Source organism: Catharus ustulatus, chromosome 8 (assembly GCF_009819885.2).
Source record: "Catharus ustulatus isolate bCatUst1 chromosome 8, bCatUst1.pri.v2, whole genome shotgun sequence".
Lineage (NCBI taxonomy): Eukaryota > Metazoa > Chordata > Aves > Passeriformes > Turdidae > Catharus > Catharus ustulatus.
Genome location: NC_046228.1, coordinates 20,793,365 through 20,812,853, shown reverse-complemented (window position 1 = coordinate 20,812,853; position 19,489 = coordinate 20,793,365). Strand labels below are relative to the sequence as shown.

At 40.6% G+C, this 19,489-nt stretch overlaps 1 protein-coding gene across 9 annotated transcripts in view; it reads left to right on the top strand.

Moving 5' to 3' along the window:
* Nucleotides 1-19,489, top strand: part of NDST2 (N-deacetylase and N-sulfotransferase 2) — a 127,902-nt gene that overhangs the window by 66,836 nt on the left and 41,577 nt on the right. For 4 of the 9 annotated variants that reach the window (XM_033066574.2, XM_033066573.2, XM_033066576.2 and 1 more), the window contains one exon: nt 9,379-9,438. The exons of 3 other annotated variants lie outside the window; for them this stretch is intronic. The gene's annotated coding sequence lies outside the window, so the exon portion shown is untranslated. Of the gene's footprint in view, nt 1-9,378; nt 9,439-19,180; nt 19,446-19,489 lie in introns of all 9 variants that reach the window. 2 more of the 9 variants (XM_033066578.2, XM_033066577.2) reach the window with 1 other exon arrangement.

Genomic DNA, 19,489 nt, shown 5'->3' with positions numbered 1-19,489 from the left:
CTCATTTGTCAGCATGAACTGTCCTCTTCAGTTGTTCTGGCTCAGGGAGCTGTTCCCTGCATCCCTGAGCTTGCTGGGGTCAGGGGAAGTCTGGGCGATGAGACTTTTATTTTTTATTTGTGAGGGGGATGGGGAAAGGTCTGCCTGTTCTGTAAGAACACTGTGATGGATTAACTTTCCCCTTGAATGACTGGGCATGGCACATCCAGGAGAGGCTGCAGAGGGCCCAGCAGCCCGAGCACAGCAATGAAAGGCTCTGTGTGAGCTGTGCTCTCCTGGCACAGCTCCTCCAAGGTGTCAGGGTGTCAGGGCTCCCTGTGCCCAGGGGGACAGCCCTTCCCTCCCTCCTCCCACAGCTCCACTAGGTCCCTAGTGGACTTCAGTGGGAAAAGACAAAATTCTGTTCGTGAATAGCTTTACAGTCCCCTTTCTCCCGCCTACCCTGCTCTCTGTGCTGGGAATGTGCTACCCACACACTGACCAGAGAGGAATTTGGAGACATTTGCAAGATAATGCTATATCAAATGTTCCATTCTCACACTTTGTTCTTGAATTTTTCAAAACTGTTTACTACTGGTTTCCTTTCAGTTTTCATGAATGAGCACATTTCTCCCAGACTAAAACTGGGCAAATGCATTTCCAAATGTGTGAAGCCATGTAACTGTAATGAATTGCATTAATTACGTATGGTGTGGTTAGTTTCGGTTACTTTCTGGAAGCCTGTTGTGCATTTCTGCCTGCACCAAGTAGCTTTTCCTGTTTGCTTGCTGCTGTTTATCAGACTGGCTGTCCTCCCAAAGTAATTCTTGTCCAAATTCTTCACTTAACAAATGCTCACCAAGTGCCTTTTTGATCTTCAGATGCTCAGTGTCACCTTGGATGTTCTGACAGACAGCAGAAGGTAGAGTCTAGATTTCCTCCTTAGGAATTTGGTGTCTTACGATGTTCTTAAGACATACGTTTTTCATCTGGTTTGTGATGCTTTTAGAAAGATATAAAGTTACAACTCAAGGGAGAGTGAATACAGTTTCAGACATCTAGTAAACACAGAGGTCATTAATATCATCTTCCTCAGCTCCTGTGGTCACAGCTCCTGGGAACTTGAGCAGTGCTCCTGCTTTTCTGTAGTTACTGTTTTTCCTGGTAAGTGTCGAATTCTTTCCTTTTTTTCCTTTCCTTTAGTGTTTGGGAAGATTGAATAAATGTGCTAACAAAGTGTTTTGGCTTCCTTATTTTTTGAATGACGATAGATAGAGGAGCATAATTATCTTATTTTTACTCCTGGCTAACAAATTTTTTTTTCCATGTCCAACTACTGCCTGCGTTTGACCTATTTGTTTTTGTTTCACTTGAAAATGGACAAACTTTCTAACTCACCTTTTGTAAGGTAGATAGTTTTGGAGTTACTAAGCTGAAGTTATTCCCTGTGACAATCAGTGACTTAAGGTGTTAGAAGGTATGAGAAAAGGTCTTACTTTGAAGATTTTCAACTTGAAGTTGAAAAGGAGGTAGCAAAGATTAAAGGGAAGCTTTCCTACTTTCTGTTGGGGTTCTTTCCTATCTGCAGTGTGGAAAAGCTATTCAGTACTATTGGGATTAAATGCAGAGACGAACTGACAGTAAAAATTTTCTCTTTCTCTGTAAAGAAATGATTTCTCAGAAGATTTGGAGTCAATTTTGAGAGCTAAAACAACCCTTCACATTATGGTGACCTATCTGTGCCCATCATATCCCTTGTCTTCTCTGAGGAGCTCCAGCAGAGCTAGCCACAATGATCTTAAGTGTCTGAAAATATCCTTTGTGCAGCCCTTCCCACAGCTGAGAAACTGATAGCATTCATTTATTCCTCTGTGTGTAGCAATCTGTGTGTGCAAAAGGGAGATATTTGCTCTTCCTTTCTGAAGCTTTCTCTGTAGAAGTTGCTCTGCTCTCAGGATACAATGACCATACTAATGAATTCATCAATCACAATAATCTGATTAAATTGATGGGGGAGAGGGAACCAGCAGATGAAACAAACAGATAATTTTAAGATATATGAGATATCCAATTAGTAACTGACTCAGCATTTAAGTGAAAGTGTTGCTCAAGAGATTTCCTGGTAACCAGTGTAATAAATTACACTTTATGGCTTTTCATCTTTGAGAAAGGCTTGTGCACTGTTATTAGGAACCTGTAAGTAAAGCAGTAACAAAATATGGCACATAAAAAATATCAGCTATATATTACTTTAAAAAAAAAAAGTATGGATTTTTGTATGTGCATTTCACTTAGAAATGGGCTAGGCTGTGAGCAGTATCATGGACAGATTAATATGGATTTTAAGCCCTGTACAGGTACTTGAACCGTGACCTGCTGACTGTGTATTCAGGCATATAGGAAACTGAGATGAGTAGGAAGGGAGTTGCTTTGTGTCACTGAGGTTTTGGGGCCAGTCCCCTGGAGTACAGAGATAATGGGAGGGAAGCTCTCTGTCAGGGAGCATATGTTTTTGTAGCAATTACACTGTGTATAGATTAGGACTTCTGGGAGGGAGGGAATGGAAAGATGTGCTTGGAACACAGGACCATCTGCCAGTACCTTGGCATAGTCATTTCATTAATGGGAAGCTTATTAGCTTGAGTCCTGCAGAGATAGACAAGAAAGGCAGCAAAAGAGACAGAAAACTGCCATCCAGCTGCCATTGAAAATGGGAAAAGATGGCTCTGATAACCTCGAAATTCTGATTTTATTAGAACTACTTATGCTTATCTAGGTAAGAAGGTATCGATCTTCTTGTTGCATACAAAAATTTTCTGAATTTTGTGATGCAGTGTGGTATTTATTAAAATATTAAAACGGAGGGTGCCCTGGAATAGGAGAGGAGGTGCTAGGAAAAAGAAGGAAAGAACTGTGATTTTTAGTGGGAAGTTTTTTGGGTTTTTTTCATCAAAATCTACCTTTTCTCTTTGGTAAACATTTGAGGTGAGCTATATTGAATGTTGGATATTTAATGTTTGTGGTGATACAGGATGACACCTGGAAGATACAACCCTGAGAGCATCACAGTGCCAGCCCTGGCCTGTGCCAGGAACCTCAGAGAGCATGGCCTGTGTTCTATGTGAGGCAGAAAATTAGGGGAATGCTCTGGTTGGACACAAAATAGTCTTCCAGAGGCAAAAAGGCAATGGTTAGAGCCTGTGAACTCTGTTCCTGTGTCCTCATGTACTCAGTTCTGCTACTGACATGGTAAATGTCCAAGCTTGTGTTCTCTTCCTCAGTTTTGCTGTCCTGTAGATCATAAAAACTATACTTAGCCTGTTTTAGGGAGTGCTCTGCTGTTCTGTTGGCAGAAGGGTTAAATGCTGTTGTATTTGAACAGCTCTGGGGTTTTTTTGACAGTTGAGTCAGACTTGAGTCTGGGTGAGGGTGAGATGGCAGAGCCTTTGCCTGGTGGAAATGGTGGTTTGAGTGTTGGCATTGGGGAAATTATTTTCCTTTGATTTCTACAATTCAGGTTAGACTGGTAGTTAAGATGAAGGGAAGGAATGAGAAAAAAACTGTTTCCCATGAAAAGCCTTGTAATCTGCAGCTGCTGAGTTCATGGGAGCATGGATGTGTTCAGGACAGTGTGAGGGTGATGCAGGTCACCAGCAAGATGGTCTATTAAGTAAGGCTGGACCTGTTGTTTGCACTGCTAAGATGAAAAAGGCAATTTCCCCTGACGTTTTTACTGGTTTATGAGTTAACTCAAATGGAGCATTGTCTCTGACTTTGTCTACTGTAAATCTAGGGGAACAAAAGGAACATGCATTTTCAAAAAATGAGTAGAAAAATATAGCTTAGGAGTGTCAAAACACCTAAGTAGAGTGATGCTTAACTGAGAGGGGGTTGGTTAGTCATCCACTTTGCAAATTTTCTTTTTTGTATTGAGGATGGAAGAAGATTAGTGAGATGGAAATCTATGTTATTACAGAGATAAGAATGGGTTATGGCTGGGTCCCAAAGGAGAAATAATTTTTAATATTATTTTAAAAAAACAGCCCTTTGCTGTGAGTCACGTGTAATGCTTAGACAATTACATGCACAAAAATTATGATGTAGTGTACCAGCATAGTGCTTGTATCTGTAAATGTATGTACAAATACTGACATAACATAAATTTAAATCTTGACCCTTTGCTTGTTCAATTCAGTGGAAATATTTCTGATGGTTCTGACAAGCATTTGATCAGATTCTCACACTGACTTGAATGTGTTCTGAAACTCAAACCAAATAATCTACTTTTGAATATTTTTTTCTAACTACCTTAAAATGGAACAGAGTTGATTTCAAGTCTTAAAAAATATTTACCCTGCATGTGGGACCTTTCTGTGTTTTATTTACTGAAACACTGATACTATTGTACAGTGATAATACTCACTCAACATGTCACACGATTTTTGCATAGAATCATAGAACCATAAAATAGCAGAATATGCTGACTTGGAGGGGACCCATCAGGATCAATGAGTCCAACTCCTGTCTCTGTGCAGGACACCCCAAGAGTCCCACCATGTGCCTGAGTGCGTTGTCAAACTCACAGTTCATGTACTTTCTCTCTCGAGAAGTGGAAGAATGTTGTTGGCCCCACAAGGGCATGGTAGGTCAAGGTTTTGGCTCAGTCTGCAAGTCTAAAAGGCTTTTCACTTAGTGAAGCCATAAAGAAACCTCCAGCTGGCTGGATGCCTCTCTTAAAAACACAAGTATGCCCTTATTCCGAAATGATGCTCAGGGAAAGTTGTGCATGCCTCAATGTCTTGGGATGAGAGCAGTGGGAGGGGGGCCTTTGCTGAGATTCCCATGAAGCCAGGAAAAGTCAGATATTTGCATGAAAACACAGGGAATTTAATCTGATTGACTCAGAATTACTGTGGAAGGATAGAATAAGATAGGGGAAGAGAAAGAGGGATGGCAGCAGAGAGCTTTCAGCTTGAGATATGCAAGGAAATTAAGAAGGTGAGCAACACAAAAGCTCCTTTAGCTGTTTATGTGAACTATGAAATTGTGGAGCTTCATGCAGTGTTTCCCTTCCAGCAGAAGAGCACAGAGCTGAGTGCTGCCTGCATTGGGAGTGTTATGTACAGCTTTACTTTAGTGTCTTTCTGGGTCAGTGGTTCTCAAACAATGCCACACAGAGCTGCTTTAGTCATGTTTCCATGAGTCAATCTGTAAGTACTGACACTTCTCCCTGATCATAACCCAGTGTCCTAGAGAATCTACAGGCTTTTCTAACTGCTAATCTCAAAGCATTTAAGGTGTTCCTTGAACTCAGGTTGGTTGATCATGTGTACGTTTTTTTCAGATGCCATTCTTCCTTACAATTCAGCCATAGTCAGATTGTTGATTCAAAAGATCAAGTAAAAGTATGCAGCTAAGTTCTTGCACCTTTGGCATTGAAAGAATTGACACTGCTCTCCCCACATAGCTCTGGCACTGCTCTCTTAGTAGCCATAATCTGTATTATTGTCTCATGCAAATAAAGAGAAAGAAAATTACTGATTTATGCAAAGATTTTTTTCCCCCTGAGCATAATGTACAATAGGATCAAGCAACTGCATGATTTGTAGTCTTTCCTAATAGGTTTGTGCAGCAGATTGTTTTACCTCTGTGTGCCAAAAAACCGTAAGGATAGAGTAAAAGAGTACATTTAAATATACTTCCAAACAAACATATATGGTAGTGGAGACTCCTCTGAGTGGATCAGGTACCTATTTCCATTTGTGGGAAGGTTTGGTGATGGTTTGAGCATTTATATAGTCAACTTCAGTGACAACTGGGGAGGCCTGCGGGAGGAGGGAACAGTCTGTTCAACATTTTTGTATTCCTCATCAACTGACTGCACCTGCAATCTTTATCCTCAGCAATCAGGTATTTGGGCATTTTGGAAAGTAGCAGTGGGGAGCAGAGCTTGTGTAGACTGTGGAAAGAGAAGGAAGGCTATCATACATGAAATGTGAGGAAAATCCTGAAGATATGTCTGTTTCTGAGCATTGGCTAAGCTGAATTTGGTGCCGAGTATTAAGCAAGCATGTAAAAAATAATTGGGTAGGAAGTTTTCATTTCTTCTTTCCCTTCACTCCCCTAAAAGTAAGATTTTTTTTTTTTTTTTTTTTAACCTGTTTTCCCTGTTCTATGTATGGAAATAAAACAGGTGCAGATACAGGCAATCTGCAACAAATCTTGCCCAATTTGGCTTCAAGATACATTTATTCTTCCAGATTTGGATTTCATTCAGCTCTGTGTTTGTATCCAGGAAAACTACCTGTAATTTTTTTACTTAATTTTTTGGATCGAGTATCTCTTTTCATTATATATTCTTTTCTGTACAACCAGCTGTGGTATGGCCACTTTTTGGACATCTTGGAGGTTACTACTATGAATTTCATAGTGCGTATGAAGAAAGTTGCTTAAACAGCAGATTTAGATTTAATTATGGGCAAAATTCCATTTTCTTTATTGCAGCATGTCTTTACCATTATATCAAATGTGTTTTATATATTATATTTTTGTATAGATTTTTGCTTCATTGATTTCCTCCTTTATAAAAACGAACAATGTTAATTCTAGTTTTAATTAATTCCTTAGTTGGGGGTATGTCGTAATTTAAAATTGCAGATTCACATCATTATCGGCCCATAACTGAGGTTAAATGAGGAGCTGTTTATACCTTTTTCCCAACAGCATCTGAGATATTGGAGGAATCTGCTCTGCAATATAGAGTGCGTGTCATTTATGTTAAAAGACAGAGATACGGGAACACAAATGTCACTGCTTATTGTGTCTCTGTACAGTGCACACCCTGACTAACAGGAGCTCCTGCAGGAGCCTGCCTGGCTGGGACACAAGCTCCTGAGCTTTCCCACTCCACTCTCATGGCTGGTAAATTTGCAAGTAAATACAAACATGGGAAAAGATATGCTTCTAGAGTTAATGACATCCTTCCAAAATCACTTAATTGTGTGCTAGGCAGAGTTTCATTTCCATTAGTAAATGCTTTGATGCCTAAAGATGAAATGTGTGGTTGCCTCTTCTGTTGAGCATTTGGGAGCTGGTGTTAAGCAGCTGTTGATAATGGTGGTAATACACTTTGTGCTGAGGGCTTTGCAAACATACAAATCTGTTTGCTTCTCAGGGATAACATAGGCACAAGAGTATGTATGGAGGAGGAAAATGGGAAATTGTTAGGTGAATTTTTTGCCACCTGGCTTGGCTTTCTGTGGAAATGACAACAGTGTCATCCCCTTTATGTTGTTTTAAACCACTCTTTGAATTTGGAGTTCTGTTTACAAATTAATCGTGTAGTGAAATCAGATTTGGCCAGTTCTGGTCTCATTCTACTGATGGACTTTTCTATCTGGTTGATAATATTGCTCTGTTCTTTGTGTTTAATCACTGCAAACTTATCAATTATTGCATTCAGTTTAAATTCCCTGTTACCCCATTCAGCTGGCATTAAATTCTGCCCCTTTCTTACCAGCCTCCGTTGCATTTTATCTTGTTACATCTGTTTTGACCTGCCTTAGTGGTACACTGTGGCACTACAAAGAGCTGTTTCTTTACCTCAGTGGTATAGCAGTTTTCTGAGTTTCTGTAAGAAGGAGTAAATTACATTTTTAAAAGCTGAAGACAAAATTATTTCAAACTTGTGTTCCTCTCTGTCTCCCTGCATTTGCTGTCTGTTAATCCTTTTGGGTTTTTTCAAATTTTTTGTATTCTGGAAAGTAAAACCAACTAGATCAAAGTGATATCCTATCTTGTTCCAATTCAGCACTTTGGTAATAGTTTACATCACAGAGTGGAAGAAATTTTTGCAGTGAAAAGTGCAAGATATTTTCCTTATGGGAAACCTCTATTAAATGCTAGTAGTTGGATGTTGGTGTATCTCCTTGTGTGGGTCTTACTGATTACCATGAGGGTAGAATTCTATACATTCTGCTAATAATTAACTTCCTAATTTGACTGTTTTTCTCAGTGACACTAACTGGATTGTTCTGTGAAAAAAACCAAACATTTCTTTAGTTGTCTATTCTTTTTACAATGAAATCGAACATTCACATCTTGTGTAGTTTAGTTGCTTTGTGGTTGCATCTGGCTGTTGTGATGTTTACCCTGGTGTTTTGGGTTCTGCAGAGGCCAGGCATGCAGGGCTTCTTAATCTGCCTTCTCAAACTATTAAGTAAGGAAGGTAAGAATTATGGATCAAAAGAAAAGAGGAAAATTGTGTCCTGCAGAAGGATTGGTGCTTTTTTTACTAAATTGCCCTTTATCTAACCAGGAAAAAGGAGAAGGTTTTGCTCTTGTAATCATGTGAGGAAGGCAGAAAGCTGGATGTGCTTAATTATATTTACAGGCAGAGCAAGTGTGGTTCCTGTTTAGTAATTGGCTGTAGAGGTATTAAAGATTATTGGAAACTCAAAGGTCAGAATTTTTGCTGAATCAGGGTCTGTGTGAACTGGAAGCTGCAGAGGTATTTGCGTATCTGTGGCACAACTGAGGCCACAGAAGAGTTGACTTCAGAGGCTGTTCAACAGGTATAGTAAAATTACAGCAGTCTAGTCTGTGCCCTCCCTCCCTCGGGGTGTTGGTGACTCTCGAGACGCCCTCCCAGGGAGCTGCTCTGTGTGCCTGTCCCACTGTGTGTACACACACATTTCCTGGGCTCCAGTTGGCTTCACAGAGCACTTCCATCCTTGTGATCGCCAGCCAGGCAGGGGCGCGGAGGAGGGTGTGTCTCCCTCCTTGGGGGTGGTTTGTTTTTGTTTCACAGTAAACTTAGTTGTAAAGGCTATGGGAATAGACTACACAAACTTTGTCACACCGTTGAAGTTTTACTGAAGTGATTAAGCTGTGGCCAAGACAAAAGAAGGTAATGTCTTATAGTTTGCTTTGTTGGTTGTTTCAAAGACAGCAGTGATTAATGAACAGGTGTGAGAAATCCCATTCGGATTGTGCTGGCGTTTCCAGTTCTCTCAGCTCATACTGAATTTGCTTGTTCTGTGAACTTTGTTTTTCCTCTGTGTGGATTTAGAAATCCAGGTTCCTTTGGTTGTTGTTTGGGGGGGATTTTTCTCCCCTGCATTTGCCATTTCTCATCTTGCCCTGCTCTTTCTCACTCTTGCGCAGTTGAGCTGGGTGCCACGCAGCCCTGTCTAGTCATTGCCACCAGGGCTGTTGTCATGGCCTCAGTCTGTCCTCATGCCCTGTGCAGGGCAGTGTAATCATTACCTTGGCTGTGCAAAGCGAAGGTGCTCCTGTTAAGTAAATGTTTACCAACACTGCTGAAGGCTAACGTTAGGGAAGAGAGGGAAACATTCTTTTAAGTCTTGTTTTGTCTCTTCTTTATTTATTTTAAAACAGAACCTTGTTCCTGAGTGAAACAACTGATGAATATTTTCCTTCACCAGACTGTGATCAAAGGTAGGTGCACGATCTTTTGCATTTTTATGGGCTGACATCTCTAGATTTGGTGAGGGGAAGACCTCAAGTCCTTCAGAGCAGTCTCATATCAGAAAAGAGGCACAGTGTTAGATGAAGGAGGAGGAAGCTAGACTCTTTGCTGCAGTATGAAGTTGCATTCCTCCTTCATCCCTCTATAAAGAGTTGCAGAGGAAACAATTTCATGTCTCTGGTCTTCACTTGTAGGGTTGTCAGCATAATGTGGCACGTGAATTAAATTTAGATCAGGAAGGAACTCCTGATACCTTTCTGGGACTGCAATACTGTGAAAGGACTGGGTGGCTGCTTACTGCTAAATATTAGTTTATTTAGGTGGAGTTACTACTTCTGTACCTTCTGGGCAAAATTTAGGGCAATGTTGTTCATTATCCATTAACTCTGCCTTTGAAAAGAAATGGGAAGGATGTGGGCTAAAAAGCTTTTAAAGTTTCAGATTTTGCGTTTCACAGAATCTCTGTTACAGCTGTAACATCCCTTTGGGAATAACTATTTACGTTGCTCCCAGCATACTGGAACTGCATTCATGACTTAAACCCACAGGAAATATCACAAATGTAATTAAATATTAAAAATAAAAATACTGGATTGGTCAAAATTCTGTGCTGAAGGAAAGGAGTCCTACTTTTTTCCCCCCTCATTTCTGTCTGATTGAATAGTGAGGGAAGGTTATTCTTGTGGAGTTTATTTAGTATATATGTTTGAATACTGCACTCTAATATAGCAAAAAAAAACCTCCAAAAACCACTGTTCTGCCAAGATGTATGACAGAAAACTTGCAGAGATTCAGCCTCCTGTGATATTTATAATTTTCAGGTGCTAATATACTTACAAAAGTGTTAATCCTGTCTTAGGAGTGGAAGTTCGTACAATCATTGCAGAAAGGGGGATGAGGTGGTCCAGTGAAAGGTTCTTAGGTTTTTTTTCCTTGGAAAGAACAGAGATTATTTAGTTCTGTATGTGTGCTGAAAAATCTGGTTGAAATACTTTTTCACGCCTTAAAGAGTGTTGTATGGATTTCTCAGTTTGCTTTGTATGAGTAGACCACTACAGCTTCAAGTGTGCAGAAAATCGGGGGCAGAGAAGGGAGCATGGAGCAGCTCATGACTTGGGCAAATAGCCTGGGTTTATAGAAAGGAGATGCAGGAGCTGGTGCTTAGTGCTGGGTTCCCGTGTACAGTAGCTGAGATGGTGAGGAAGGGTGGATATGCTGAAACAAGGACTTTGGGCTCTTTGAGCCCTACACATGCTGCAATTCTAAATTCCTTTGTTTGTCAACCAGAAGCTGAACTTTACCCTAATTTTCCTGCAACGGCAATGATACTATTGCCCAAATGAGATTTCTTCTAGGGCAGATTTCCACCCAGCTCACACTTTCTTTTGGCAGCCACTGATGCTTCAGCTTTGTGCTTCAGCTTTGTGCTTTTTCACAACCCTAACCCTGAGTTTTCTAGAGACACGTAGACAAGAGTCCTTAGGCCTTGGTTAGATAAAAGGATTTGGGAAGAGCGGTATGACCTATGAAGCTGATGTAGCTCTGTTATCATAGCTTATTCCAGCGTGATTGGAATACTAAATCTTTTCTCCTGTCAACTTTTTATCAGGTGACATTTGCAGAGAGACTAGTAAAGGAACAAAAAGAACTTGAAATTTGTGATACATGTTTTTATACTTGCAGTGCATTCTTGTGAAGAGTAAAATGGTAGAAGAAGCTGCTGCAAACACAAGATTTTAAAAAGAATAAGTTACACAAAAATTTGAGATGGAATAGATGAGTGTAGTGACCACATAAGCATTCTATTCAGCTTGAATAGTTATGTACTTCCAGAAAAGTGTCATTTTCACATATGAAATTGATAAATATCTATAATAAGTGAAAGAGTCAAAATATTAATGGAACGCTTCATGTATTCTACTACTGTCAATGTGACAACATGGCTAGAAGAGCAAAGGGAGAGCAGTGTTTGGCTTCGGGTACAGCCACAGTGAATTGCTACTGCACCACTGATTTCATTGACACAAAGGGTAGAAAATGGGGAAAGACAGCAAAAATGTACAAATTAGAGGCTATGGAAAGGGGACCATGTAGTTAGAAGATACAACCAGATAGTCCATGCAGAATCCATTTCACTCTGCATGAAAGCAGAGTTATTGGAAAATTTAAGTTGTTATTAATTTAACGGTGGAATTTAGACTTTCCTAGTGCTAATATGTGATTAGTTCATCCTTAGCAATACTTACTTATTGCTTAAAACTAATGTCTTAATGTTTCCTGCCTATGCCAGCGATATCCCACAGTTAAATTACAGAAAGTGAGTCCCAAAATGCCTGTAGCTTACTTTTCAAAAAGTCTTTATTTTCCCAAAAGTCTTTCTTTTCCTTTGAGATATCTCAACTGTTCAGTTGTAGCAGAAATAGAGGGGCAAATAACTTATTTTCTCTTCCGTTATATTTTAACTTTTTCAGGTTCCTAACTGTGTCCGTTTTGTTAGTTGGTTCTAATAAGGATTTGTCTGCCAGGTATTCCTTTGCAGTCACCAGTTCTTCATCTCCATTTCTGGAGCAGGTTACAGTAAACCAATTCCTCTAAAACTTGGGGAATTGATCTAATATTATCAAATGGTGTGTCTACATTATGTTGTGCCACATTTATACAATGGGGATGAATTTTAGTGCTTGGACAGGATTTGGTTTTAAACATTTTAATTAGCTTATTGGTCTGAAGTTTGAGAACTGGCACATACATGGTGGATTTTTGCCAGTTACAATTTACATCATTTTAAGGATTGACTCTTGCTGAAAATGAGCCTGTTGAGTATTAAAGATGAATACAAAAATGAATTAGCTATCTGAAATTGTAAGCACTATGAAGTGTAAAGACTGTGTAAGACCAGCAACCTGCATAGCAACACCCACTATCCTCAGTGTCTTTTCCTCTGTATAAGCATACTCTGTCCCCAAGTGGGCTTTGGAGATCTGTGAGATAAGAAATGTGTGCACAGATGAACAGAGACAAAAAAATTAATTACAAAGCAGAGGGGCATGACTTAGGGTGCTTTGTTGGGGGCATGTTTCTCCCTTCTGGATGTATCATCTGTTTGTCAATTGAATGGCTTTAATCTGACCCTTTTCACCCCATTCAACATGCATTTTAAATGAATACCGTGGTTGGGGAATGCTGTGTTCAATATGTGAAGAGCTTTCCCCCTCCCTTAACATGGAAGATGAAAAGCAGCACATTATGGTTAGGTTTTCCTCTATAAATGCACATGCATAGTCTTCCTTTCTTTCACCTTGTTCCACAAAATGATTCATGTGCTTAATATATTACAAAACTCTGCTAGTCTCTCAGATGGTATTTCCTGTATCTGGTATTAAAGTTGTTGATCCAAGGCCCACACCAAACTGCCAAGGTCTGTCTGAAGGCCATGTTTGAAGGCTTCAGAAATCAACTTAGGTTTTGATTATGGACAACTTGGAGGGTTTCCCAGAAAAGACGTGTACAATTGACAGTTACAAGAGATGAATATTGTTTCCATTGATTTTTAAATCTGTTCCTGTAGCCACTAAGCACCAGCCTCTTGTGAGGTACAACAAGGGCAGGGAGCAGAGGCAAGTCCAAGGCAAGGTGGCCCCAGTGCAGCAGTGCCAGCACTGATGGGCACAGTTCACAGGGTCCGAGCATGGCAGGCAGAGCTGGGTCCTGGTGACAGGGTTTGTTGACACTTCCAGGCAGCATGGAGGAAGGAGGTTCCATCCAGGAGTTTAAGACAGGGCTGGAGACAAAGCAGCAGGATGGTCCAAAGGCCATCCAGGAGACAGGGCCAAAGAACTGGGTACAAACTACACCATACACGAGAGGCCTTTCCAGAAGAGCTTCCTACACCCTAAGTCAATCCACGAGATGAAGGCAGGAGCAGGGCTGCAGACAGATAAAGCTGCAACCAAGTTCAGGCAGAGAGCAGGGGGCCAGCCCAGCCTTGAATCAGGGTGCAGGGGGAGTGCATGGAGGGTTTACTTGAGAGCAGTCTGTGTCACCAGGGGCTGATGGTGCCCTCAGGTGCTGACACCTTCAGTTCCTTTATGGATGGAAGGCTTCTTGCTGTACTGCCATCTCACATGAATTTTAATGATACAGCTGGTACCAATAACAAAGCCTCAGTTTCACTGAAGAGAAAGAAAATCATTTTCACTCATGTGTTTATTCTGGCTTCAGAAATTGTTGATAGGCACTTCATTCCAAATAGAGTGCTTAGTCGTTGACTTGTCTACTGCTGTTAGAGACAGAGATGTGTTTTTAGGATACAAACCTTTTACTGTTTGTTTGTTTGTTTTGCTTTGCTTTGTTTCCCCTCTTAATTCCAACATCAACTACAACCAGAGTAGCAGGAAGGACCTTTTCAAGAACCACTCTTGTTTTCTATTTCAGTACCAGGACAAAAAAAAAAGGATATGACATAGCTGTCTTTGATTGAATTTCAGGTGGGGTAGATTTCACTAGTGACGACATGAACATTCAAGCCAGCTAGAAATTTACCAAAATATGTGCAAATAAAATGAGTTGATTGAAGCTGAAGAGATTCTGCCTACCCAAGGTTGCAGAGTTGATCTCCTTTCTCAGCCCAATCCCAGCCTGCATTCTGGCAATGTTCACATGGCTTGTTAAGGCAATAAGCTTTTGTTGGGTTTAATTATAGTCATGGTGCTTTGGGGTAGATCTCTGGTATGCTTAGTTAAAAAGGGAATTCAAGAGAGGAAACTGTTCTTCTGTTAACAAGAAGATACTGGCTGGGTTAAATGCATCCTTGGATCTTCTATCCCTTCCACAGTTGCTAAAGTGCATGAGAAGTTTTACCTTCTCCCTTGGTGATCCCTACAAAATCTGAGTTGTGCCCAAGTATCTTTTTTAAAAAAGCTAAGGTGATAAATATATCCTGTATCAATATTTGGGTGAGGGAGGATGGAGGAACTCAAAAGAAATAAACTTTTTTTTCAGCTAGTAAGTGCAGTATTTAAGTACCTCAATATCAATCTATATTTGCTGGTATTTTTTCAAGGAAATTTGCGCACAAATATGTTTGGTCTTCACTGCCTTTGGTGAGAATTCCAAGATTTATGGGGCTGCCACATGATATACTGTCTGTTGTTTCCAGCTGTAAATATGGTAAATTGAGTTAGTGAGAGGGTGGACAGAGCCCTGGGGAACAAGATCTGTGGACAGGGTAGACTGGGGATGGGAAAGGTGTGTGTGTGAGTCTGAAGAACTTGGGTGAGTTAATTCTGTTTTGGCACATTACCATAAACCATTCTGGATTTGTTATGTGTTTCTGTTTTGAGGTTAAGAATTGTTCCTAGATACACTATCACTATTGTGCCATGATGACTTACAAATAAGGCTTGATCACAAAAATAATTTCAAATGTAAACTAAACAAGGACATGTCTTCCTGTGTCTTGGTAGCCAGAACCATTTAGGCCTTGACTGTTTCTCAAATGTAATCAGTGTAAAAAACATCATAAACCTGAGATATTTTGAAAAACATGTAACAGAAAAACATGTCTTTTGATCATGGCAGGGCATTAAAAATGTGTTTTGTCCAGTTTTTAGTCTCTTCATGAACGTTCAAGTAAACATTGTAATATAGCTCAGTAAATGAGAGATGTCAGAGAGGATTATCAAGGATCTTGCTTTATGAAGCTGGGATTTCAGTATATGTCTGTTAGCAGATTTGCTTGGACAGTGGGATTTTGCTATTTTTTAATTTAATGTTTAAAGATCGGGTTATTTACAAGTGAAGGCCACTTAGCTGAAACACATTTACCATGTTATCATGTACTCTTTTAAGGTACTGATACAAAACACAGCAAGAGGTTTGGGTCTTAGCAACATCTTAGAAATCATGCCATTACACAGTATGGCCATAGTGAGGAGGAGATACTGCACATACTGTTAATGTTTTTGTAAAAAACATGGTTCTTTCTTAAAGTGTAGTGGCTCTAAAAGACGCCTTTTTTTTCTCTGAGTTGTTGGTTCTGATTTTTAGATGAGTTTTCCAGATTATTTGTGTTAGAAGTAGAGGAAAGATACAGACTACTCCAGAAATACTGCAGCAGGCACAACTTCAGCCAGTGACAGAAGAGAGACTTTTGTCTGAATCTTGACTAGATATTTTGAGTTTGTTTTCATTCTTCTGGGCATTACCCTCACAAAAATTACTTCTAAAATCTGTTTTAGTTCACAGATCTAAAAAAAATTACCTAATAAAGATACTGACACCTTTACAGTGTCAAAACTTCAATCAAAACTTCTGAGATTGGCTTGGTTTTCTTGGTAACCTTTTCTTGGACCCCTCAGAAGTAGTCTGCTGATTCTGGTGGAGACCCTCTGCACTGGTGTGCCTCTGCTGTCACTATGTGATTAAAATCCATTGAACAGCAAATATAAAGATCATGCAGTAGTTTCAGATAGGCTTTGTTGTACATCACAGCCAGCACAGGGCCTGTTATTGAAAGACCTAAGGGGTTCTCCCAATGACTGGGAAGCTGCCTGGGGAGACTGTCCTTAAATTGAGCAGAAATAGAGACTGTTTGTTAACTGGTAGCAATATCCATCATTTCCCCCTTTATTTCCAGGGCTCTTTGAAAACAATCACAACAAACTCTGCACTCTGCAGAGCTGCATTATTGTGTTATGGCAGGGTAATTAGGACTGAACTGTTCAGAAAAATACCACTGAAATCTCACCATAACTACCTGCTAGCATGAGGACATAGTTCATGTACTTGCCCCTAAATGGTGCTTAACATCAGTTGGACTAAATTATTCCTCTGCTTGCCTTTGATCTGGAGGACACTGTGGAATAGTTGTGGTGGGGCATGGGAAAGGGCAGGGGGTTTGGTTAAGGAGAATGAAGAAGAGGAAATCTAGCCTTTGAGAGAAATACTGAAGTTTTGACTTTAGGCAGTGAGCAAAAGTTAATTGTCTTCATACATATGGAACAGTAGTAATTCTTCTTTCTAGTATTTTCTAAATGAATAGATTTGAAAAGATTACCAGCAAGCGTCCAGTAAACCTGAATGTCTATAAAACACTGGAGACTGAAGCAAGATGTATTAAATGTATGGTGGAAAGCCATCATGAAAATCGTGGTTATTCTAAAAATTGGTTCTTTGTTGTGAGGAGTTAGAATTTTCTGTCATCTTTCTGATTAGTGGAGTATCAAGAGATTTCCAACATCTGCTGTTTGCATACTGCAGCTTGAATGGAAAGGGTTTGTTTACTGGCATAGATGGGAGCTGGAAGCTAAAAAATTTAATGGTTTTGGGTTACGATTCTATGAACATTTTTGTCAGCAACATCCATCTGCACTTCACGAAGAGGCTTGCAGATTTGCAGTGTTGCACTGTAGCATGGCATGTATGTGAGAAGGTTTTTTTTTTTAATGAGGCAAAATAGAGAATTGTCTCCTCTCTTAGATGTGGAAACATTTTTCAAAGGTGCTCAACTTCGATTTAACTTTCACTGATTGATTAGGACAGCAGCTCTGGTTTTATGTGTGTAATCCTTATCCCTCAGCACCTTCGTCTTTTATTCACCATTTAGCAATAAATATCTTTGTGTCTGTGTGCTTTTCTTTCTGAAAGACTTCCGTACTCTTTTCAGTTTTCATATTAAATAAATGAATGAAGAATTTGTGCTCTTTTTGTAATATAAGGTAATGTAATGTTTTTGTAATATATCTTCTAGAATTAAATAACACTGAGCAAATCATTGTGCCAATATAGGACAGAAATAATACATAATTGTGTGCCTATTCAGAATGAGTTTTATTGTTAATTCAAAGGGAAAGTAATTTACTCATAATAAACATTTTAGAGCATTTTCTATCATAGCTTACAGGGATTTCTTTCTGTCCTGTCAAAGCAATGAGACAGTAGGAAATATCTTTGAGGCAGACCTTAAAGCTGGGCAGTCTACAAAAGCAGGTTAAATCATAGTAGGTAAACCCAAGAGCCTGGTACTTGACCCTTGTTTCTGATTTTAGGTTTTAGTTTGGTATTGTCAGGATAAAATTTTAAGGAGGTGCTTTTTTCACTTTATAACAGGGATGGCACCTGATGAATCAGTGAGATTCAGGCCTCTCCCAGAGTCTCTCTAATACCCTGTAACATTCCAGCCTATTAAGCTCTCCCTGCTTGCCACAGAAGTGTTTGCTGTGCACTGTCAACTCCGGTTAAAAGAACTTCTCTAGAGATGTGTGCTACTGTGTCATCCTGTCTGAAAACCCTCTATTCCCAAACCCTGACTGGGAAAGGATACAACTTTGAGCATACCTGGGGCATTGCATCTTTGAAGAGCAGGGTATACTGCTGTGGTCAGAAGGGCTTCCTTTCCTGCCTGTCTCTGCTTCTCTACGACACTGTTTTCTGTTAGGTTTTGAAGTAGAGAGCCCCTCTTCTGACAGGTTTTCAGGAGCTTAGCTCCTGCCCCACCCCCAACCACTGCTACCAAAAATGCTTACACAGGGAGAGAGCAGAATCTGTGATTTATGTATTTGTTCTTTTAACATGTTAATTTTTTATTAGTAGCTCACAAGAAGGTGATTTTTCTTTGTCCCTCTGTAGATTTATTCCAGTCTCCAGATTCCAATAATAGTGTCTGAATATACATAGTTGATTTGCTCCCTGCACCGCCCCAAATGAGATCAGCTCCCTGAGTGAAGCTGCAAACCACATTAGGGAAAGAGAAGCAATTTACTGCTGCTGAATACATTTTCTGAGTGTAGTTTCCCTCATCTTGTCAGCTTGTCAGTCTAGAGGCATCCATAAACCTGTGACAGCTTCAGAAGATGAACTGTGGCAGCAGGCTGTCAGGGTGCCAGGCACTGCTGCCATGGGCTCCCTTTTTTCCTCTCCCCCTTTGCCTGCCTGCTTGCTCTCCCTTTGCCTGCCACCCTCTCTCTTCTCTGTCTCCCTCTCCCTCCTCTTTCCCCACTCGCTCCCCACCTCTCTCTACCTTATTGACATGGTGCTTCTGTTCTTGGTGGTGGTACCTTTTTGGTTTCCTCTGTGATCCTCATGCCCCTGGAACAAAAGGAGAGCTGGCTGCCCTTGGTGCAGCACCTGTCTTTGCAGCCTGAGTGTGCAAGGGAGGAAAGTGGGGCGCTCTGCATCCTCAGCTGCCTGCGCCAGCACTGAGCTTGTTCAGTCACTTCGCTATAAATGCCTTTGAACTGCTGCCAGATCCCATTGTCTGCCGTGCAAATGGAGTTCAGCGCCCTGCCCTACCGTGATTAGATGCACAGTGTGTAAGAGGAGGGAGGAATGGAGCTGTTCCCACCCTGACGGAGCATCCCGAACCTGCCGTGTGCCATGATAAGCTGAGCACTGGACCATGCCTTCCTTTGCACTGGACCATGCCTTCCTTTGCACACCATCTTCCTTACTTTCCTCTCATTGTTCCTGAGATTTCAGGGTGTGACATGGAAGCTTTTCAGAGAAGAGCTGCAAGGCAAGATAGTTTCTGGGGAAAGGGAGCTGTGCTTTTGGACTGTTTGTGTGGGACTGTGCTTTGCCCACTACCTACCTGTAGTTGTAGTATGGTATAGCAGCTACTCTTTAATGGTGCTTATGCTCTGCACTAATGTGCTCTTTTTAATAGAATGAATTTATTTACATTTTTGCATTTGCCTGTGCTTAAAATTACAGCATCCTTAGGGTCACAAAATGATGTGAAGAGCTTTTGGCAACACTGAAGGGAAGGCAGCCACTGCTACTAATGGTTTACCCATCTACCAACTGTGCAGCCCAGCTGCCCGCCCTTCTCCAGGAAGGCCAGTTCACTGTATGGTTTTTGTGAAGACCACCTCTCAGGCTTTCTTGCTTTCCATTTGGCTCCATGTCTTTCCTTGGGCTGCTGACTGTCTGACCCCTTTGGATAGAGTAACTGCGTGTAAGGATTTCACTTTTAAAGGTAGGAATTTAAATCTTTGTGCCTATCTTCGCTATTCCTTGTCT